Here is a 22,035-nt window from a genome sequence, read left to right as displayed (position 1 = left end):
ATTATTTGCCTCCAGCTTGTTATACGTTGTCCAAGGAAGAGAAGCGGATTTTTTGTGAGTCTTTGTATGGCATTAAGGTCCCGTCGGGGTACTCATCTAATATGAAAAGATTTGTATCTTTGAATGGCGAGTTAAAATTAGGGTTTATGAAATCTCATGATTGCCATGTTATGATGCAAGTATTTTTACCGATTGCTATTCGTGGGATACTACCAAAACATGTGAGGTATGCTATTACTGAACTATGCTCATTTTTAACACGATATGTAGCAAAGTGCTTGATCCGACAAGACTTGATGCTCTTCAAGCTGATGTGGTAGAGACTCTTTGTAAGTTTGAAATGTATTTCCCACCTGCATTCTTTGACATAATGGTTCATCTTATCGTCCATCTAGTTCGTGAAATAAAGCTTTGTGGTCCAGTGTTTTTGAGGTGGTGTTATCCTTTTGAAAGACGAATGGTACTTTACAAGATAAAGTGAGGAATCCTGCACAACCTGAAGCTAGTATCATTCAAGGCACCGTGGGATGAAGTTGGTAATTTTGTAGCCGAGTATTTGGCTAGTGCTGAACCTATCGGACTTCCTACATCTCGACATGATGGAAGACTTGGAGGCCACGGTACGATTGGCTCAAAATTAGTCACACCTCCAAGGGATAGGCGCCTACAAGCACACTTATATGTGTTGCATCACGTTGCAGCAGTGCATCCGTATTTGGCTGAGCATATGGAGGTGCTACGGGCTGAAAATCCTTCCAAAGGGATAGGGCATTGATGCAGTTGCACAATAAGACGTTTATTGATTGGTTTCATGATCGAGTAATATGTCAACAACAAGATGATGTATCTGAAACTATTAAGTGGTTAGCATTTGGTCCTCGTGAAGCTGTCAACAAATATGAGGGGTATGATATCAACGGATTTACATTTTGGAGTGAAGGTCAAGATGAAAAGTCATCATCACTACAAAATAGTGGTGTTTCTGTTTTGGCGTCATCTACATTTTATGCGAGCGCTAAGGATCGGAATCCAGTGGATGCCAAATTGTTATACTATGGGCGAATTCAAGAAATATGGGAGCTTAACTACTCTAGTTTTGGTTGGTCTGTTCTGTTGCAAATGGATAGGTAATAATCGGCATTTTGTAAGAAACGATGACCCTTGTGGATTCACTCTTGTAGACTTGGGTCATTTGCGTGAAAGTGACGAGCCATTTATACTTGCAACACATGCTAAGCAAGTATTCTATGTAAGAGACCTGCTGATCATAAGTGGTGTATTGTTGTACCGGGAAAAAGAAGTATCCTTGGCATTGGCGATGTTGATGATGAGGAAGAATATGATGCTTTTGAGGATAGCCCGCCTTTCATCAATCCCAAAATCGATGTAACATGCGATGCAGATGTCGACACAAATTATATGCGTGTAGATCACACGGAAGGGATACTTGTCGATTTCTGAGAATGATATATTCACGAGGTATTATATGTACAAGTTTATGAATGTCTTTTATTATTTGGGAGATATGAAACGTATTTTTGTGGTTCCTATTCTCATATTATATATTTTCTATCTTTGAATCTCGTTACTTTGAAGTTTTCATATGATACTTTATATAGTGAGTTTGTATGAGTTTTTGACGTTGACACCTTTGATCTTTTAAAGAACCTCTTTAGTTTCCTAGTAAAGCATATGTACATCATATATAAACAAGTGATAACAAGCTATCAATTGACTGCAGGTCATGTGTAGCTGCTCGCTTTTTTTGTTTGATGCTACTACATTTGGTCTTCTAGCTGTCACAAATCCAATTAGCTTACAGTCACTCTAGCGTTCTAGCATCCAGTTCGCAGGTAACACATTATTACTCATTGAAACTGCTTTTTTTTATTATTATTGTTGATTTATAATGGTCTATTTTGTTTTCCTGATTTCAAACCATTATTGTTATTATTAATTAAAGTTGAACATAATTGGCCTAAGAGATATAGCCTTCACCTAAAGAAATTTGTTAACCTTTTATTCTAGAAGGATTCCTATCCATTCAAAACCGAGGCTCTGACAGAATTGTGAAGATACGAAGCCATATACTTATGTCGTCTTCTTTTGTTACTCTTTCCACAGTTTGTAGTACAGGGTCATGCAAGTTCCTTAAGCTGCAATATGCTGCAATATGCTGTTTTACAAAAATTATAGACTTGTAAATGCTGTAGTTGATGCTGGATGATAATTGTCATGCCACACCATGTGTTACCCTGTACGCGACTAAAATAAAGTACACTAATTGTGGGTTGCCTAGTTCTGATTCTCAATGTACTTGTCTCAAGCAATAAAATGGCTAAAAGGGGAACATAGGTCTTCTGGATCATCTTAGGTTTTCCATTAATGTGCCTTTTCTTCGCCAGGTTAGAGCTTATGCACGCTTCCAACTGGATCTGTTTAGTCCTATGTTCCTGGAATCAGTCCAGTTTTCAGAAGCCTATTTATCTGCACCAATACGCAATACTCTCAAGTCTCAATATTTTAAACTATGACATGTTTACCTCAATTCTAAACCCAGATAGAAAACTAAAAAAAAAAAAAATGGTGATCAGGTCATCAAAAAGAAATGGCAGAGAATATCATAAATGTCAGAGCATATTCTGTAATCACAGAGAATGATGAGCTGTAAGATGAGGTGTAACTCCCTTTTCTAAGGTTAGTAGGAAGAATGAAAGCTGCAATAGCTATAGATAGGAGGTAGTGAATAGAAGAAAGTTATCCAGAAAATTGCGTAGTAACTTAGTAGTATTGGGAGAGATCTTGGCCTCTCGAAAGCCTAGAAACTATCTTGTATTTCCTTTTGATTCAATCAAACTCACCTCATCTCTCTGTGAATCTTGTTGAGCTTTTCTCTGTGCGAGTAAGAATCCTACCAGTTTGTTACAGTTTGATAGTCAACTATAAATTAGTGAAGAAACCACTGTATGCATTATGAGGAGCTGCATATGTTTGACTATGACCTCATTACCAGCGATTCCAGACAAAGATTACATAGTAACGTTCTAAATGCTCAAAATTATTTGTAATGTTTGATCTCCGTAGGTGCATGCAGACAATAAAATCCCTCCAATTTGTGCTACCTCTACAGGCAACATGAAAGAAACAAGCCTACAGTCAGTTGCAAGTTTATACCAGTTCAAAATTAGGTCTCTTTACTTCCTCCCAGATCAACTTATACGACAATTCATCGATCTCGGGGACATATTCCTACAGAATTATTTGAAGTAATTAGCAAGATTGATAACTTCGATAATTCTACGGACACACGAATTAATTAATTAATCATAGCCTTAAGTAAAATATAATCCAAAATACTAGTAAATGTTTGATACAATTCTTCCCTCATAGTATTTTATATGTAACATACTTTCCTGCATCCCCACTACCAGACAGTTGCAAGTTTATACCAGTTTCTAAATCATCCTTTCTATGTTTTAGGTCTGAAAGGGAAAGAAAATTATCGACACAGATGATACACGCTATTCAGGTTTGCCAGCATCAGACTCAATCGCATCAAGCTCTAAATTCAATAATCACGGTATGATTCCTGAAGGCTCAGCAACAGCTCACTCACGCCACTCCCTACACTCACTCACTGATTCCCCCTCCCTCAAACACCCACTGCCCTGCACAGTAATCCCCTCACTGCCCCACTGCCACTCCCTGCACTCACTGCCTCCCCCTCCCTCAAACACCCTCACTCACCCACCTGCACTCCTTCCTACTGCCCACTGCCACTCCCTGCACTCACTGATTCCCCCTCCCTCAAACACCCTCAAACACCCACTGCCCTGCACAATAATCCCCTCACTGCCACTCCCTGCACTTACTACCTCCCCCTCCCTCAAAGACCCTCACTCACCCACCTGCACTCCTTCCCACTGCCCACTGCCCCTCCCTGCACTCACTGCCTCCCTCTCCCTCAAACACCCTCACTCACCCAACTGCACTCACTGCATTTCCTCCCACTGCCTGCACTCACTGCCTCCCCCTCCCTCACACACCCACCTACTTGTATTTTTAATAGTCTATTGTTGTATGTAGTATACTAGAACCATAACTCTCTGTCCTTTTTTTTTTTTTAAACTGAATGTCTATGACCTCTTTGTGCAGAAGCTAATCTCACATTAGACATTCAAGATGACAGATTATGAGAAATATAGAGAAAAGAGGATAGCGGAAAATAAATTAAAAATGCAAGAAATGGGGATTTGTTCTGCCGCATATGAAACTCAATCAAAAAAGGGCACAAAACGCAAATGCAGGAGTAAGGAGGAGGATATTGAGAATGATGAAATGGAGCGTGATGATGATGCTGAGTATGATCCAGAGATGGAGGATAAAGGTAAGATGGAAGAGGATAAAGGTGAGATAGAAGAGGATAAAGGTGAGATGGAAGAGGATAAAGGTGAAGAGGAGACCGATACTACAACCCGTACCGCAAGTGAAATTGTGAGTCACAATCCAAAAAAGAAAAGAGGGCGAGGTCCCACAAAAGGACTTAAAAATAAGGAACCCATGCACCTTGAATACGATAAATTTGGTCAACCATGTGGTAAGTGGCGTCATATGTATGGGCAACAAGTTGGCCTTTGCATACGCAAACTTTCCATTTTAACATGGAAAGAGGTGACGGAGGGTATGAAGAAGGCATTGTGGGAAGATACAGTGGTAAGTTTATAAGAGTTCACAATTATTTGGCTGCATTTTATAACATACTTTTTATGCAACTTTTTTGTTTTTCTTTTTGTAGAATTTATTTCATATTGAACCTGATGAAGCCAAGAAGGAAGTATTTTTATCAGCTGTTGCAAGAGATTTAGAGACTTCAAGACAAAGCTAGTGAGTGGATGGATCACTTTAAGAAGAAAAGAACCAAGTCTAAGAAGTTGACAGAAGGAAAGGAAAAGGAGAATGAGGAAGGAGAGGAAAAGGAAAAGGAGAATGAGGAAGGAGAGGAAAAGGAAAATGAGGAGGGAGGGGAAAATGAAAAGGCATCGGAAAAGAAGCAAGGACCGGTGGAGTTGCCTTATGAGATATGGGATCACATCACAAAAGAGGATTGGGAAGCATTTGTTGCCCAAAAAACTACTCCGAAAGCAGTTGTAAGTTTTTATCTCATATTTTCCTCTAAACCAGCTGCATACCTTCCTCCTAGTTTATGATGTTATTGCTGCTACTCAAAACCATTAAAATAAATCACAATTAATATTTGGCAGATCTCTATTTATTTATATGTTATATGCAACTTTTTGGTTGTGTGGTGGGTGGCTCCATACTTACAGGGTGTATATAGTATATCATGTTTATCGACAGACATACTACTAAACTGCTCCTTAGCTGGTAAAACCTTTGGTAGCGGTGTATAAGATTTGAGTTGAAACCTGTTTGCGTTAGTTTGGCTTTTTATCGAAATTTTTTTTTTGTGGCACAAAGGGAGAGGGGTAGTATTGTAACCTGGTTATGAATGCGCTCTATCATCCTCCTCTCTCCAGTTCCATAGAGAACTTCGTTTTACTACTTCATTCAGGTCTACCCCCCTGCCACCCCCCGTGCCACCCCTGCCAGCCCCCCTTCCACCACACTGCCACCCTCCTGCAACCCTCGTGCCAGCCCACTGCCACCCTCCTGCCACCCTCCTGCCAGCCCCCTGCCACCCCCGCCAACCACCTTCTTCTACCCCCTGCCACCCTCCTTTTACCCCTGCCACCCCCTTCCACCCCATGTACATTTATGAAAATTGTGTTTTGTCATGAGCCAACTACTCAATTTTTTTTATATTAATATGCCTTTATTGACTATAGTTACCTTTAATTTATATTTTTATATTGATTCTACAGGAAAAGCGCGCTAAAGCTTATATAAGTTCAGGAAAGAAGAAGTTTTATCATCATATGGGTCCTAAAACTTATGAGCAGAGTAGAAAGGATTGGCTTGAAGTATATGGTTTTTACCCAAGCATTAGCTCATCGTCGGGGGGAACTTCTAGCTCTACAATTACGACAAAGAAGATTGATCGAGTTGCCGATTGGTATTGTTCACTTCATAGTCGAGATGCAAGTGGGAGAAGAACCATTTCTGATCCGGGAACGAAGAAGATAGCCGATGCTGTGGTTAGTATTTAGTGTCACTTCATTTGAGTTTAGTTTTTCAGTTTCCAACTAACCGTTTTCTTATGTGTTCCTTCTTTCACTAGCTTGGATGGAAGCACAAAGAGGTTACAGGCGAGTTCGTTCCCAAAGCGAACAAGGATGCCTTGTATATGGTACTAGGTAAGGATCATGATGGACGCGTGAAAGGACAGGAGGGGTACGACTAGGCTTGAAAAAAGTTTACGGTGAAGAGTACTCCGCAACAAGATCAAGCTCAATTTCTAATGCACACAAGATATGGAGCGCAAAATGAAATCTGCAATAGAGGAGCTTGAGAAGAAGATGAAGAATCAATTCAGTGCCATCTTGGAACACATGGGATTACCTAGCTTTGACGAGCTCAATATCACTCCTGGGGACAAATTAAGCCAGCAAGAGCCTCAGACACTTAAAGAGACACTCAGAGAAGTACCTGGTTCGATACCTAATCCTCCACTATTTGGGGACAAATTTTGTTAGTTGTTGACGGTTTTCATTCTAACTTTACATGATTATTCTTTTAGTGCACTTTACGAAGATTTACTTGGATGTGATTCTGTTTCGAAAGTTGGGTGGTTATGTCCACAAGAGATTCGTGATGCCAATTGCTTGCACAACCATGCAGAAGCAAATGAGTACATTGAACGGAGTATTAGACAAGTGTTCGATCGGGAGATAAGTATATTATCGCTCCATACATTGAAGAGTATGTTTTAGTACCTAATTGATAATGTCTTTTCATAATGCTATTTTGGATAAATATTATTGGTACAAATATGTTATATATATATATATATATATATATATATATATATATATATGATTGTTGAATTTAAATATTTATTATTAGTCTTCATTGAATGCTTTTGGTGATATCTCCTTCAAATCATACAATATACCATTTTGATTCTGTGCGTCAAGAACCACCCCGAGGCTTACTAGTCAAAAGCATATTGAATAGGTATTGTTATATTTTCATTTTTTTTAAGTCTTCATTAACATGCATGACATTGTTGTCACTATTATAAAAGTGGTGTTGTAGTGTGATGAAGAAACTGCGTGGTTCTGGTCCCAGAAGAGCCACACTTTCTCAATGGAAATCAGTGAAGGTAAGTAAATGATTTCGGTTGTCATCTATCTTTAAGTTATTAGTCTCCCTAGATTTATTGATCAGAATTTTGAGAATTATTTTTTGATTATGTTTTTTAATTTAGTGTGCACAACAACATGACGGGGTTGCTTGCGACTATTATGTGATGAGGTTTATGTACGATATAATTTCTTCTTGCACGGAATTTGATGATCTAGAGAAGGTTTGTAACATTTCATCCCCCTTACAAACTATGACTTGAAATCATCGTAGTAATCCTAAAACAACATGTTAGAGTAGATTATAAGCAAAAATTACATGCTATGGTATATAAATGGATAAATTGGATCCAAAATGATCTAAAACGAACTTGATATGACCTTTACTTGCACAAAATTGATTAGAACAATCAACTTTTACTTTTGATCATCCTAGTAATCCTAAAACAACATATTAGAGTAGATTCTAAACTAAAATTACATGATGTGGTATGAAATGGATGCATTGGACCCGAACGGGGTAAATTGACCTTCTAAAGGGATTTACTTACTCAAAATTGACTTGAACGATCAACTTTGACTTGTAATTATCCTAATAATCCCAAAACAACTTATTAGAATAGATTGTAAGCTAAAAATACATGATATGGAATGAAAAGGATATAATTAATGGCAAAACGACCTAATAACGGATAAATTTTGACATATATATTATTGTCTTTGTTCTTATTAGATTTACAACACGTCAAAGGATGAGTCATTCACTATTGAGGAAATCGATGAAGTTCGAGACAAGTTTGCTTCCTTCCTTACCGATAATTGTCTTTGATTTTGATATGTATGTAGTTACTTATGATGTAAACACATGCATACTTTGAATTTAGAGTAGTATTTTGTAATTCAATTCTACACTTCATATAATATAATTTTAATTTGAAAGTTAATTTGTTGGATTCTTGAATTTCTGTGTGCAATTGGTTGGATATACTTTGGATGCATGTTGTATAGCAATGAGGAGGGCACGAGGTGGAGAATTGTAACAGAGTCTGCGTGCGCAATATATTTGTAACAGCTCTAGAAATCATATTTGAAAACGTTGCTAATTTTTAAAAAAATAAAATAAAAGAACAAATGCTCCGGTTGTTAGCAAAAAACGGAGCACTTGATGGGACAAATGCTCCGGTTATTAGCTAAAAACCGGAGCATTTGACAAATTTTGAAGGCCAAACATGTACAAATGCTCTGGTTTTTAAGACAACCGGAGCATTTGTCCCATCAAATGCTCCGGTTGAGAACCGGAGCATTTGTTATTTGTCCAATTGCTCGTATGACGTCTGCTACGCGTTAAAAACGGAGCATTTGAAGGGTTTTTAACCGGAGCATTTGATGTTTTTTGTACTAGTGAGGGGTGTGCACACTAGGGACTCTGTTACTATGGCCATTATGTTATCCGTAGGTGGTTACAGGGGATTGACCCCAGCCTACAAGGTTGAAGTAAGTGGTTACAGGGGATTGACCCCGGCTTACTGGCGTTTTCTTTCCTCTCCTTGAATAACTGGATTAATTTAATTAATGATGTGATTATTCAATGTATGTATATGTATATGTGCTATGACTTCCAAAACTATTAATCTACTATTTTACAAAGTATTTTCAACTTAAGTATTTTACGGGATGGAGTTGGAATTGCTCAGTTTTTCTGATTTTTGGGAGCTTGTGTCTCTTGTCTCTTTTCAATGTATTTGTGCAGGTAGGTGATCGATCGGGGGAATAAAAAGGGAGATCATTTAGAGTTGTCATCCACTTAGCATATGATTAGCTTATGTTGGAACACCGAAACACTTAATCAATTAGTAATGTTTAACGAACGATTTACTTTGGTTGTACAGATTAATGAATTTGAGTTTAGTATACATTAATTTAGCCTTGCATTTATTTCCAAGGAGATAAGTGCGGCTGGTAACGCCACCCGTCGGGTTGAACCCTCGTGGATTTTATTTTCCCCCAAAAACCCGAGTTTTATCGAATAAAGAAGGGTTCGGGTCGGCAGGGGTGTTATATTAGGCTTCCGCAGCATTTTGGTCTAAGTTTGAGTATTATCTTCTCGATTTCATATGATTGTTCATTTATAAAATCTTGTTAATATATGGTTCAGGTTATCAACGACAAGTTTGGCATTGTTGAGGGTCTTACTGTTAGACTTGAGAAGGGTGCTAGCTGTGATGACATTAAGGCTGCCATCAAGTAAGCTGCCACTATCGCCACTCATCTCATCTCATTTATTGTGCAATATGATGCCTAGTGGCCTACTATGTATGTATATGTGCTATGTCAAACGTTCGAGGAAGTCAAGTCACGAGCATTAGCGCTGATGAGGTTGGAGGAAGACGATGCCATCCTCAATACCATATCAACGCGTCGTGCGCCAGAAAACCCTAATGACCGAAAGGCTTTCGTCCCCAAAAAGAATAACTAGCAAAACCATCCATACAGTCGTTCAAATCAGGTAAACAATATTACTGACGTTATCGATGATGCAGGTAATGACGCAAGGACGGAGTCACCAACCTTCCCAGATCTCGACTCTTATGGGTTCTCCGTCGATGTTGGAGGCGTCGTAAATGCCTTGACCAAGATTGGAGCACCCGTCCGTTGGCCAAGGAAGAGTGACCGACCAGAAGCGCAAAAAGATCAGACAAAGTGGTGTCTGTTCCACTATGATCATGGCCACAAGACGGAGGAATGCATTGCGTTACTGCGCGAGGTTGTGTTCATGCTCAATAAGGGGCATCTCAAAGATCTCCTAAGCGATAAAGGCAAAGCGTCCTTCAAGAGGAATCATGCGCAGTCCGTCCCGCCTGCGTCACCAACGCACGTAAAGGTAATTAATGTTATTTCTGGTGGATCTGATGTATGTGGACTAAAGTACTCCGCAGCCAAAAGGCTAGCAAGAGAGGGCACCCCCTCGTCCGCCGTTTTTAAATCTTGCAGGTCAGCAGAAGAACACAAGCTGGAAGCGATGGCAATTACCTTTGACGACGACGACGTCTGCGACGTAGAGTACCATGATGGGCTAGTCATATGCTTGACTGTCAGTAATTGTCTGTTGAAGCGAGTGTTGGTCGATGGGGGTAGCTCAGCTAATATCGTATTCAAAAGCGCCCTCGAAAGTATGGGATTGTGTGATAAAGATATTACTAAAAATCTATTGTTTTAAATGGTTTCAGCGGAGAAGCCCAACACACTGTCGGAGAGATCACGTTGCCAGCGTTAGCCAAAGGTGTCAACCTGCCGACCACATTCAACGTCGTGGATTGCCCGTCAGCATACAACATCATCCTTGGCACCCCATGGGTACATAAGATGAAGGCCGTCCCGTCGACTTATCATCAGACGTTGAAGTGCCCAACCAAGTGGGGGTCCAAGAAATAAAAGGCGAGCAGAAATCCGCAAGAGAATGTTATAGCTTGTCGCTCAAACTTCCAAAGGAAACCATCTAGCAATTAAAGGATGGATCAGCGCCCGACGAACCCAGTGAGCAGGACGTGGATGATCCGTCCATCCCCGATCATGTCGTTCGAATCGGAGCGACGCTTTCGCAGGAAATACGAGGTCAGTTAATTGATTTTTTAAAGGCTAGATTGTTTTGCTTGGTCCCATGAAGATATGACACGAATCAGTCCCGACGTCATAACACATAAACTCAACGTCGATCCCGATTACAAGCCGGTAAAGCAAAAAAGACGTAAATTCGTGCCCGAGAGGAACCAAACCATCAGTGACGAAGTCCAAAAGCTGATCGACACTGGAAAATTCGTGAAGTAAAATACCCGGACTGGCTCGCTAACGTCGTGGTCGTGAGCAAGAAGAACGGGAAGTGGAAAGTCTGCATAGACTTCACAGACTTGAACAAAGCGTGTCCCATGGATCCGTTCCCTCTTCCTCATATTGACGCAATGGTTGACACGGCGGTAGGCCACGAGCTCTTGAGTTTCATGGATGCATATTCTGGGTATAATCAAATCTTGATGCATCCGGACGATCAGGAAAAGATAGCGTTCGTCATTGACAAAGGTATATATTGTTATAAGATTATGCCTTTTGGTTTGAAAAATGCAGGTGCCACCTACCAATGATTGGTCAAACAGATGTTCAAAGACCAATTGGGCGACACCATAGAGGTGTATATAGACGATATGCTCGTCAAATCCAAACAAGCAAGCGACCACGTCCAACATCTGACGGAAGCTTTCGACGTCCTGCGAAGGTATGGCATGAAATTAAACCCCACTAAGTGTACATTTGGAGTGTGTGCAAGAAAGTTCCTAGGGTATGTCGTGACACAGCGATGGATCGAAGCTAGCCCAGATCAAGTAAAAGCCCTTATCAATATCCAATCTCCAAGGAACGTCAAAGAGGTGCAGAAGTTAACCGGTTGCGTGGCCATAGCATCGCAGGACGTCGAAAGCTTCCGGTGGCCATATCCCGGTCGTCCGAAAGATGTGATTTATTCTATGACGTTTTGAGGAAGAATAAAGGCTTCGATTGGTCGCAGCAGCATGAAGACGCGCTACAAGAACTCAAAAAATACCTAGCGTCACCACCATTACTGTCCAAGCCCAGCGACGGGGAGACGCTGCAGCTTTATCTCGCTGCAAGCAGTGTGTCCGTCAGTGCTGTCCTGACGCGAGAAGCAGAAAGTCAGCAGCTCCCAATCTATTACGTTAGTAGGTCTCTGCTAGGCGCAGAGACCAGGTATTCGTCATTGGAAAAGCTCATTTTAGCCATAGTTGTTGCTGTTAAAAAACTTAGGCACTATTTTTTGACGCATACTGTTATTATTATGACTAACTATATTATTAAGTCCGTCTTACGACGCACCGAATTAACAGGACGCGTGAGTAAGTGGGCAATAGCGCTCAGTGGGTACGACATTCAGTTTCATCCCAGAACAACCATTAAGTTGCAAGCATTGCCAGATTTTGTGGCAGATTTTAGCCAGAGCTAGAAAAGCTCGCAAATGATGAAGTCGCGCAAATTAACCATGTAGACCACGAACCATGGGTATTATTTGTTGACAGATCTTCTAATTTTCGTGGTGCAGGTCTAGGTGTTGTGCTAAAGACGCCACAAGGGGGCAAGGTAGTATGAGCCATTTGCTGTGAATTTAGAGCGACGAACAATGAAGTCGAGTACGAAGCACTTATCGCAGGAATGACGTTAGCAGAAGACACGGGAGCAAAGGCGTTAAAAAGCTTCAGCGACTCATTGTTGATTGTTAGCCAAGTCAAAGGAGAATTAGCAGCAAAAGATTCCAAAATGGCTACGTACTTAAAGATAACTCAGCGTAAAGGTAAAGTATTTAATCCATTTGACATTTTGCAGATACCAAGAGACCAGAATACGCAGGTAGATGCGTTGGCCAACCTTGGATCCTCCTTAAGGGACATTTCATTCACTTCCGTCCCTATAGTTTATCTAGCAAACCCTGCAGTCGCTAGAAGTGATGGCGAAATTGTCGCAACAATGATTGAACGACTTTAAGACAACCGAGATGTCGTTAGTAACACAAGCAACATCTTAGCTACGAGCGACCTTGACACTGAGGAGGTAAGTGTCAGTTGGACAAAATCGTTTTATGACTATCTTGCTAACGATGTACTTCCAACAAACAAGGCAGAGGCGCGCAGAATTCGGTTTAATGCATCACGATACGTGCTCATTCAAGGAGTGTTGTTCAAAAAATCTGCCGCGGGGTCCTACTTGCGTTGTTTGGAAAATGATCAGTGGGGGCAAGTCTTGGAAGACCTGCATGAAGGAACATGTGGAAATCATTCAAGAGGGCGTAGTTTGTCCAACAGAGCATTACGCATGGGATACTATTGGCCCACAATGAAGAAAGACGCGATAAGGTATGTTACCAAGTGCGATAGCTGTCAAGGACACGAAGGTATGACGCATAAACCTTGTGAGATTTTGCATCCTACTTTAACACCTTGACCTTTCATGAAATGGGTCATGGATATAGTTGGCAAGTTACCTCCATCCCCAGGTCAGATGGTCTTTATGTTGGCACTAACTGATTACTTTTTTAAGTGGATAGGAGCAGGTTCTTTTCAACAGGTACGTGACAAGGAAGTGATTTCTTTTATATGTACTAACATTATTTGCAGGTTTGGTGTTCCGTCCGAAATAATATGCGACAATGGGTCGCAGTTTATTAGCAACAAAACAAGGCGTTTCTGTGACGAATGGAACATAATGTTGTTAACGTCAACGCTGAGATATCCGCAAGCCAACGGACAGGCTGAGTCTAGTAATAAGACGGTCATTGACACCTTGAAAAAGTGACTTACAGCCAAGAAGGGAAAATGGGCAGAGGAGATACCTTCCATCTTATGGGCTAATCGCACGACACCGCGCACTACGATAGGACAAACACCGTTCTCACTAGTATATGGGTGTGAAGTTGTCCTGCCTTCTGAAGTGAACGTCCCGACTGCGAGATGTGGTCTAACGACGGAGCAGCAGAATTGCAATGAGCTTGTCAACGACTTGGATACTATTGAGGAGTTACGCGACGCAGCATTGGTACGTATGGCGGCTTAGCAGCAGATAGTCGCAAGGAGTTTCAACAAAAACGTTCAAGCCAAATCCTTTATTGAAGGTGATTGGGTCCTAAGGAAATTATTTCAAAACACACAAGAAGCTAATGCTAGTAAGCTAGGGCCTAAATGGGAAAGACCATACCAAATTAGCAAAGTAGTAGGCAATGGAGCCTACCAATTCGTCCGACGAGACGGAAGCTTCACTAGTGGAAAAAACATCAAGTGCCCCGGTTATAAATCGTACAAGTGCTTCGTATTTGACCCGTAGCAGACCGGAGCACTTGTGAATATTATATGCTCAAAATAATTCAAGTGCTTCGGTTGATAAGAAAAAACCGGAGCACAAGTGCTCCGGTTTTTTCTTATCAACCGGAGCACTTGGCTATTTTTTTTAAAAAAAAAAAAACCACTGCTACTGCCAGCATGCAAGCTAGCAGCAGCCAGTAGCCATCCTCCCATGACTCCTTGTAACAACGGCAGTTCCAACCTATTAGTAACAAAAGACTAAATCAATATCCAACAGTCGGTACCTTCTATCTTATGTACTTACGTATTAGCTGCCACCTTCTCCCTTCTATTCTAGAATGGATTTCAGACAGTGGAATTCTGTCATGGAGAAACAGTAGATGTTCAAAACACAAATGATGAATGGGAACCATAATCGGTAGCATTCAAACATGTCTGGAAATGATTTATTGTTTTTGTTTCAAACACTAAAGTCTTGTAACAAACGTGCTCTCAATGTAAATATACATGTTTTATAACAGAAGCAGTTTCTTGTTACCGTTCCTAGCACATTTTTAGTCTCCCACCAAAGATGTCCCAAGCAAGAGAGCATATAGCACCAAACCAACAGGGCTCAGAAAAAACTCGGAACAAATATCATTCTATAGCAATTATCACCCACTTAGTAGTGATACATTGTCAAATTACAGGTGATTTTACTAAGGCTTCTAACAAAACCTAATTAAACAAGCAAAACAACATTTATACAACCATCATTTTGTGGGTCATTTGTCACTTGAGCGTACTTCCCCGAAATAACCACAAAAAACCAATTAAGCGAAAAGAAAAGATGGAAACACAAGTTACGACTGACAAGCCAAGAATAATCACTCACCCCATACAACTTTCCCAACAGGCGTGACCAGACCTAGCTCACTCACGTACTCCTAAAGTAAGCAAGAAATAAACTAGTTAGTAAAACATTTTCTGTTAAGACGTACTATGGCATTAAAATGAGAAGGTATGAAATGAGGAGTCGAGGAGCATACCTCAATGATAGTACCCTTGGTAATAACACCGAGGGAACTGTACATAGGTACATTGGGGTTCTTCTTTACTCCAATGATCTCAAGATTAAAAGAACATTTCAGTTCAGGATGAGTGACATTAGCCTTGGTGAACCGCAAACCTAATGGACAGATAAACCGTTCATACTTTGGAGGTTTTCAAGTGAAACCAGGACCAACAAATGTAGCTTTTGTTATCATTCTTTTCCATTGCTTGGCTGGAAGAGAAATACGAGAACTATTAGACAATTGACTAAAATTTTAAATGTAATAATGTAAAACATAACAGAAATCCAGGAATAGAAGACAAAGGGGAGGATCAAAAGTTATGCAACAAAGATAAAAATAACAAAGATGAAAACATAACAGGTCAGTGGCTTCCAAGAACAGATAACATAGTCCACATAAAAGATAAGCCAGCCTAATTAGACAAAATAAATGAATTTGATACACCACCAAACCCGTCTAAGAAGGTGGAAACCAACTACCAAAGGAAATCCAACAAACAGATAAGGGCACCTCATGATATACTTACTCTTCCTTTTCCCAGACCTTATAACTTTGAAAATTTCGTCTTCAGCAACTGGTCTAACCTGAGGAACAATTAAAAAAAATATCAAAGTTAGAGCACTTTCAAAATGCAAACTCTACTATTTTCAACCTTCTTCAAGGAACTTGAGAAGACAGTTTAAAATCCCCAAGAAGGTGATTCCAATACTCAAAACACACAAAATAAAATGTGGAGGTCCAAACTTCAAATGAAATGAGAAATCTGCCTATAAACAGCATTTAGTAAGCAGACAGAAGCTCATAAGTAGCATATGAATTAGAACCTGACGAAAGCAATGTTGGACTCACCTTTGGTAATGTAACCTCCCATTTCCCAGCTTTCTCTTTTCTTTTTTGCTCGACAACAAAGAGAAGATCAAAACCTAAACCTTAGACAAAAAGACACCAAGCCCGTCATAACTTATTGTATCAGAATATACTAGAGCTTAATCAAAGAACATGTAATCAAGAAAATCAGCTTGCAATTACAAGGTACATGAAGAACTTGACTTCTCACATAATGGACTCCTATTAGCCTCCTAAATAACTTTAAACCATGACTAAGATTCTGCACAAGTGACCTCTCCTACTCATGTCACCCATAATTTATAGAGGAGTCCAAAAGAACTATATCACAAAAAAAAAAAATTTACAATCACAATAGTAATAACTCACAACAATAGTAACAACATATACCAACACCAAAGCAACTGTGTTACCTAGAATTAAAAACAGTTAAAACTAATAAGGAACCAACACTTTGAAGGATTATGTCATTTTCAAGCCCATAAATGTCTTAAGCGAATTTGCATCTTAAGAGTTCTAAGTAGCATAATGCATATAATGCAGACTAAGAGCAAGACAAGAAAACGTTGATAATTACAGATTTCACAGAGATACATTGCACTGAAAAAAGATTATCAGTATCAAGCGTATTGCTTGCCAAAATAACCTTGGAAGATCTAGACAAGCAACAACCCTGTAAACATAAATAGCTCACTCACCTAAATTTTAGTCCATTTTTGCTTCTTTCTTGTAAACCATCTCCTGCATTCAATTTGATTTTCTGTTTTCATTATGAAGCTATAGCTCTAAGGCAAACACAAAGGGACAAATAAGAAAGGAAATTCGGGCAATCTTTGAGGGACGGAAGGAAAAAAAGGGAATACCTAGTTTTGACCAGAATTGTAAACAACTTTCCAAATAAATCTTTATCATGGATCATTAACTATGTGAGGGAAACGAGCCACATAGTAATACACCACATGAAACGTTATGCAGCTAAGTTCAAGATGACAAAAGGCAACCTGTAAGATGAAAACATTTCCATAACTAGAAAATGCAGTAAACCAATGAAAAGGCTTTAACGCATGGGAAAGAATGAAAGAAACGCATGGTTTCCCATATTCAATGTCCTTCAATTATTTGAAATTCATTACTCTCAGATTTCTTTCCCTCCACTTCCTAAGACGCAGAATACAACAAAGGACATAATAAATCAGGAGAAAGCAATTATATACAAAAAAAAAATCATGTGGGCTAGGGGATGATAATTTCTACCAAAACACTGAACCCTGAATTAAGAGCTAGAAAGTGGGAACATGCCTTAAGGAGCCAACAATCTCACTAGAGTTTTATTTGGGCCTATATAAAAATCTTTAGAGAAGTGAACAAGCTCATCCTGAAGTAACTTATCAAATGTACCCTGGGTCTTACTTGGATGCTTATAGAGAAGATAAGATTTGGGATGGCATAATTTTGCCTTCGCCATTGTCGCTCCTCTCTGGAATAGAATTCGCAATCTTACCTTATCCATGTCTAAGGACACCCAAAACAAAGAAAAGCCAAACAACTTTCATGATTGGTTGAAGCTAGTCTTAAAACACCCATATATACTTATTCTTTGTTGATCAGAATAGCTTAGTTCGCAAGCATAATTCCCAACAATCAGCAATTCCACCTCAACATGTACTCATGAACAGTTTACAATCAAATAACCCCCTTTTTATCTTAATTTACCAACCTGCTTACCACTTTATAACCCGAATCATCAAAGAAATGCACATTCATGCTCCTTCCCAACCATCATACCAAGGAAACCAGGTGTATACAGTATCGAACGGGCCAGTCGATATCATCCGATTTCCCCCATTAATAACATGAAATTTTCATTAAATAATTTAAGAATACTTGAAGCTTAAGACTTAAGATTAAAACCCATGATATCCTTATTGCAACAATACAAATTATTCAAGGCAGAAGAATATATCAAATTATTGATGTTCCAAATCATCAGGAAAAAAATCATCAAAAAAATACACACTAAAGAATAACATCGTAACTCACGTATGGCTGGAAATGATTCCTTTTTAATCAAATCGATAATTATAATTGTTCTCTTAAATTAGGGTTTACCATCTTACGAACATTATTCCGTAAACAGCAACAATAGTCGAAGTAAATTTTCAGAAAATAAATTTAAAAAATCTACAATATGAAACTTCTATGGATCGTGATTTTCAACGTTATAAGAACATAGATGATTCAAAGTAAAACAAAATCTGAAATAAAAAATGAAGGAGATGAGAAGTAAAAGAAAAATACCTTCGGCAGAAAATTGAAAAGGATTTGTGGATTCGTAAAATTGCTGATTGATCGAATGAGTACGCAATTAATTGGTTTACGATTGAAAAATTAGGGTTTTTTTTGTTCCTTATATTTTTGCAAAATGTGAGTTGTAGTTGGATTTTTTTTTTTTGGTACATAATGGTGGTTTAAGAAGCAGATCTGAAGTTTGGGAGGAGAGAGCGCGGAAGAAGTAGATCTGAAGCAATGGTGGTTTAATTTTGTGACGGCCGGAAGCAGAAACCGACGAGGGTAGAAGTCTTGGCAGTCACGAACAATAATTATGGTTAACGAGAAGATCCAAAGATTCTCCTACCACTTGCCACCGCAAATCAGCTTGCTCGATTTATGAGAACTCGCTTAATGAAGTCGAATTCTCCCGAAAATGCAATCCAATTGAAATCTAGGGTTTAATGAAAAAGCAAATGGAAGAGAAATTTGAATGAATTATACTATGCGCCATTCAAATTCAAAGTGTTTGCAGGCCATTATTTGATCGAAGAAGAAGAGAGAGATTATAAAATTCCTCGAGAAGAAGAAGCGCAGAGAAGAATTCTGCGATTGTGTTTGTTCGTTGGATGAACAGTGAGGAGAGAGTAAAAGGAAAACAGAAGGTATGAAGAAGTTCGACGGGCGAGGGAGGAGGGTTCAACTTCCAATTGACGGGAAATAAAAGTGAAGCGCAGTACTTACACCTATAGTCGAAAATAATCTATACTAATATATTAAAAGGTGTGCGTGACACCGTCGATGCGCCACGTGGCACCCTCCTCTTATCACCAGAATTTGCCACGTGTAGCTGAGTCAAGTGTGTCATTTTTTAAAGTGTGTCATTATTTAAAAAAAATTTCGCTGAAGTTCAGATTCGAACTACCGACTCATGTGAAGAAACCCAAGTGTTTCACCACCTGAGCCAACCTTCTTTGTTGATTTGTGTTTTCATAAATTTATAGGTAAGGGTTAAGTTAATAATGTCAGTTTCAATACTTACTACAAACGTTCCAACTTTCCAAGCTTCCATTCATCCCCTCCATTTCCCTTTTGAAATCCACCGTGAACATTAAAGTGTTCTTCACCTTCGCAATTAATGGCTTCCGAATATTTGTTTCTAATCCACTCTTATTATTGCTGTTGGAGAATACGAAACAATCAATGGAGTTCAAAGGTCGGATTTTGGAGGGCAACATCATAAAGGTTAGATTGTTAATCTTAGCACAATAATCGCAAATTAATCCACGAATCACTCCTAAATCTCTTAATATTCTCATTGTACATTATTGAAGTTCAATTATACATTCAATTATTGCATAATTTTGTAATTGAAATATCCCCCTATCTCTATATATAAAGAATAGGGTTAATGTATGATCCTTACATGTATGTTATTTCTCTTCAAAAAGGTATTATGTAATCTGACATTTGTTTTCTGGGATAGATTGAACTTAAATTTTCAGTTTTTTTATTTTTTTATTTAATTAATTGGTTTTCTCTTCGTTTTTTTTTTTGGGCAGAGGATTTTTGCAATTACTTAACTTTGCAAGGTATTATTTTCATCTTTTTCTTTGTTTCTTTTGTAGATAAGTGTTCACAAGCTTCATTGATATTGTTAGATAGTTGTGATTGTTTAATATGTGATTTTTTATGAGTGACGATGGAGTCAGATTGCTGGTAATTGGATGAATTGTGTCGGTATTATTTTCTCAGGTAGGGGGAAGTGGAAGGGGAAGGGGAAGGGGAGGGGGAAATTCATGTGCTGTACAAAGAAGACATATAAGGGACAACTTAATTATAATATAATCTAGATCTTATTATGTAGTAGATGAAATAAGAGTAGAAAACATACTGTCATTCTTAAGAAAAAATGTGGTTAGCTTTGTTGAATGTGTTATGGTTTTTTGAAAAATTCTGTAGTATGCTTTTAGTTTAACATGATTAGTGTATATTACAATCATCATCTAACAAGCTTAGTTCTAATGTAACTTTTTTCTAGGATTGACTGAGTAGAAGTTTAATGGGTTGGTGAGTAACATAGTAAACTGTAAAGACTGGATTATTTGATCAGTCATATGATACTTGTGTACATTGGTGGACTGCCGAATTTCTTGACATTGTAAGTGATAGAGCTCGGTGAGATATTCCTGACATAGGGATTATAAGTCGTGTAGAATAATAGATTTTAGGAATGAGTAATTCATAAGTGTGGTCAGTTATTTTAACTTAGCTAGAATTGTATAGGGAAACTATGAGTAGTATATATTGTCATCTTCCTCTACAACCAGTTTTAGATCGTAGATGAATCAGACGTTGAGTGAAAACTTATAAATTCAGCACACTACATGTTGATTCTACTCTCTTCTATTATGTTCAGTTTACTTGAGAAATTCTGTTTCCTTGGTCAAATATCAGAGCACGTTTCCCACCAGGTTCTTCCTGTGGAAACAAATTATACATCCACACTTTTAAGTTGATGAGTTCCCACCAACAATGTATGTATGTCCTTAATGTTCACCCTAAAACAATAAGTTCAGATAAGGGCTACCCAAGTTTAGTGTACAGTTAAAATAAATTTTTTGATAATTTCTAAAAAATAAGGGCTAATAAGTTCAGGCAAGAAGTATATGTTATATGAGAGTTTTTCTAGACAAAAGAATGAAGCCTAAGACCGGGCTAAGAGGATGGAGATTGATAGAAGCTGCCGTAAAAGGTCAGAGTCATACCTTCTTAGCTCTCAAGACCTGGTCCCTTCTTGAGGTCTCTATTCCTGATCCTATACAAGATACGAAGATGAAATCTGTTTCTGGACCACTCTGCGTAAATGAATAAAACAGTTATCAGAATGAGCCGTCACATAGTTTTCTAAAGGCAATGAATAGCAACAATTCTACACTCACAGGTAAAGCTTTTATGTATTCCAAAATTAGCTCAAAGCTTCTTGGATCTTGCTTCATCCCTTTCTGCCCTTCAACAGGTCTCTGCACCAAGAATCATGACAAACAGATTAGCAGGACATGGAAAAATATGTAATATGAACTGCCTCTCCTTGTGTGATCTTCCAATTTATAGTGATGATTCCTCTGATTCTTCACACACCAATTCTTCCTATGAGAATTCGAGCGATTCGTTCGAGTTCTTCCCAATCGACGATTTCCCACCAATAATAGACCAAATCCTCTTTGTGGTAAGCCAATTCCAAGTAAAGAAACACCTACTTACCATGATCCTCACAATCATAAAAAATGAACGCAACATTTCTTTAGTAAGATCAAGAGTTTTTCTTCTTCTAAAAAAAAGGTTAATGGAAGTTTAGCAAAGAGTAATAGCATGGCTCGAAATTTAAGTGGTGCTTTTTCATGTTTGGGTTGCAAAGATATTCTGTCCCAACAAAAATGGAGTTAGCTGATATGAAGTTTAGACAAATCAAGAATAATAGCACAAAAACAGTTGAGATGCTAATAAGAAATAGTAGTTGTACTGATAGTAATAATAAAGTAGAAAAAGGTTTATCATACTTGGAAGATTTGAGTTGCAAAAGTAAATATTCTCTTAATGTTCTAGATTAGAAGTTCCGTAGAGCTTTATTGTATATAGTAATACTTATATTAGCTGTTTTTATTTGAATATCTGAGTAAACTTAATTGAAATTATGGGAAATTAGCTTAACGTATTGGAATATTCTGAACTTATTGTTCCTGAAACTTA

General features: G+C 38.7%; 1 pseudogene; it reads right to left on the bottom strand.

Annotated features, from left to right (window-relative positions):
- Positions 1–2,928: 2,928 nt before the first annotated feature.
- On the bottom strand, positions 2,929–21,585 carry LOC125495577 (uncharacterized; annotated as a pseudogene).
- Positions 21,586–22,035: the final 450 nt, after the last annotated feature.

Source organism: Beta vulgaris, chromosome 3 (genome assembly GCF_026745355.1).
Source record: "Beta vulgaris subsp. vulgaris cultivar EL10 chromosome 3, EL10.2, whole genome shotgun sequence".
Lineage (NCBI taxonomy): Eukaryota > Viridiplantae > Streptophyta > Magnoliopsida > Caryophyllales > Amaranthaceae > Beta > Beta vulgaris.
Note: the sequence above shows the minus strand (reverse complement) of the source record. Positions and strands in the feature narration are given on the sequence as shown.